This window comes from Limulus polyphemus, unplaced genomic scaffold (assembly GCF_000517525.1).
Source record: "Limulus polyphemus unplaced genomic scaffold, Limulus_polyphemus-2.1.2 Scaffold493, whole genome shotgun sequence".
In the NCBI taxonomy this organism is placed as follows: Eukaryota; Metazoa; Arthropoda; class Merostomata; order Xiphosura; family Limulidae; genus Limulus; species Limulus polyphemus.
In genome coordinates this window covers 76,250-78,442 of record NW_013666103.1, presented here as the reverse complement: position 1 = coordinate 78,442, position 2,193 = coordinate 76,250, and the positions used below count along the sequence as shown (strand labels likewise).

Here is a 2,193-nt window from a genome sequence, read left to right as displayed (position 1 = left end):
GTTTGTAATCTTATAAACATGAGGTCAAGTTATTTAAATTGGTCCAGAAAAATTATACAAAAAAAAAAAAAACGTACGAGAAAAAATGTTACGAAAAGATAATGAGTACTATGGCAGTTTTAACTTGTTGTTTGAAGTGACTATGTATATATTGGCCAGGTGGTTAGCGCACTCGACTCGCAATCTGAGGGTCGCGGGTTCGAATCCCCGTCCCACCAAACATGTTCGCCCTTTCAGCCGTGGGGGCGTTATAATGTGACGGTCAATTCCACTATTCGTTGGTAAAACAGTAGCCCAAGAGTTGGCGGTGGGTGGTGATGACTCGCTGCCTTCCCTCTAGTCTTACACTGCTAAATTAGGGACGGCTAGCGCAGATAGCCCTCGTGTAGCTTTGCGCGAAATTCAAAAACAAACTATATATATATTTTTTATACACTCAGTAGTTTTCTAACCTGAATGGTAGGTATCTTTTTTTTGATATTAGTGTAAATACAAACTTTTCTCCCTCACTCTCGCTGTTACTAATAACGTGGAGCTGTTGCGATTGTGTTTGTTTAACTCTCCATTTACTGACTTATTAGTTCTCCAATGAGGATGCATTGAGATCTTAGAACATCTGAAGCATGAGAAAGTGTTTCGGCTGTAGTGGTCCTACTTTAAAACCATGTCTGGGTATGAGAAGGATAGCCCTCCATTAGACTTCTAGCCGGGTCTAAATATAGCCCACGAGTCAAAAAGTTAAACTCCCTTTCCCCATAGGGATTTATCAAGACTATGATATTTTCAAAGCTTGTCATATGAAATGTTAAAATCAACTTGTTTGCCAGTTTTAAACTCTAGTATTTATGAGTTAGAAGGCCAAGTTTGTATGGTATCACGATGAGACATTGCTAAACTTTACTGTATATAGAAGTCGTATACAAATAAAAAAAAAAAAGTATCAGGTTTGGTACTAAAATAATGTTACTGAAAAAAACGTTACTTGAACATTATGTGACGTCTCAATGACGTCACTACACCAATTTCATTGTGGATTAAAAAAAATGTTTTTTCAATGGTATTTTCTGATTTGCCAAGGATGAAACTGTTGGACTTTGTTACAGACTGCTATGAGGAAAATGTTTGTTTTTTAAAATAAAGTTATACATTTGTAATTTTAGTTACAGTTATTAGTTTAACGGTTAACTAAATATAATTATAATTACAGTTAATAGAGTGATGACGACCTCGAAACATGTCGACGTAGAAACAACTGAAATAACATAGGGCTGTACATCCCCTTCTCAGTACACTCCTTATGCTAGCTGACTAGCCATAAAAATGTACACAGATAACAATTTACCAGCGTAATCTTGCTGTATCTCCTATATACTACTAGCTAAGTAGATTCTGTACGCTGGAAACAAGTAGGGTTTCTTTTCAGCTTGATTTGTACCAAAAAGTGTTGGTACTTAATGCGTGAAACATACCACAAAACGTACACTGATACCACAAGTACATTTCTCAGGAAAGACAAACTAAAACCATTTAAGAAATAACAGAGGCGTATCGCAACATTCGAACTGTTAGGTAGCATACAGAGTAACAAATCCCCTTTCCGAGAAAACTGGGACAAATTGTATGTTGCTTGTATGGGAAACCATCGTAAATCAATATCGGTAAATTTCAGTATGACGTGGCAGAGTAAAAGTTCAGATCAGGAAGGAGCAGTGGTGGGATTCAAATATTTTAACAACAGGTTCTCTCACTAGCAGCATGCCATATTGACCCGATAGAGACCAAATATTATATGTCAAATATATTTATATTATATGTAATATATACAATTTATATTACTTTTAATCTAGTCTATTTCATAAAAAGCGTTTACTGACACTTATTAGTATGTTTATTTAATTATTTTTTTATATTTTGCTGTATATTTAAGTAACAATCATGATAGAAAATATAAGTTATAAAAGTTTGTACATCTGCTCCCCTTTATCGATAATATTTACTATGTAGTTTATTAGATTTTTAACCATAGTAGGTCTATTATAATAATAACAACAAATTATTACTGATATTACATACATACGATTGTTAACAACCGGTTCGTGGAGGTCATTAAATTCTAAGAACAGGTTCGCGCGAACCGGCTGAATCCCACCACTGGGAAGGAGGTATTTTCTATCAAACTCTGACGACCTGAAT

At 35.0% G+C, this 2,193-nt stretch overlaps 1 long non-coding RNA gene across 1 annotated transcript in view; it reads left to right on the top strand.

Annotated features, from left to right (window-relative positions):
- Positions 1-1,783, top strand: part of LOC111085592 — a 12,448-nt gene extending 10,665 nt beyond the window's left edge. The window contains exon 3 of the long non-coding RNA XR_002610395.1: positions 1,708-1,783. This is a non-coding gene — a long non-coding RNA (uncharacterized LOC111085592). The remainder of the gene's footprint in view (positions 1-1,707) is intronic.
- Positions 1,784-2,193: the final 410 nt, after the last annotated feature.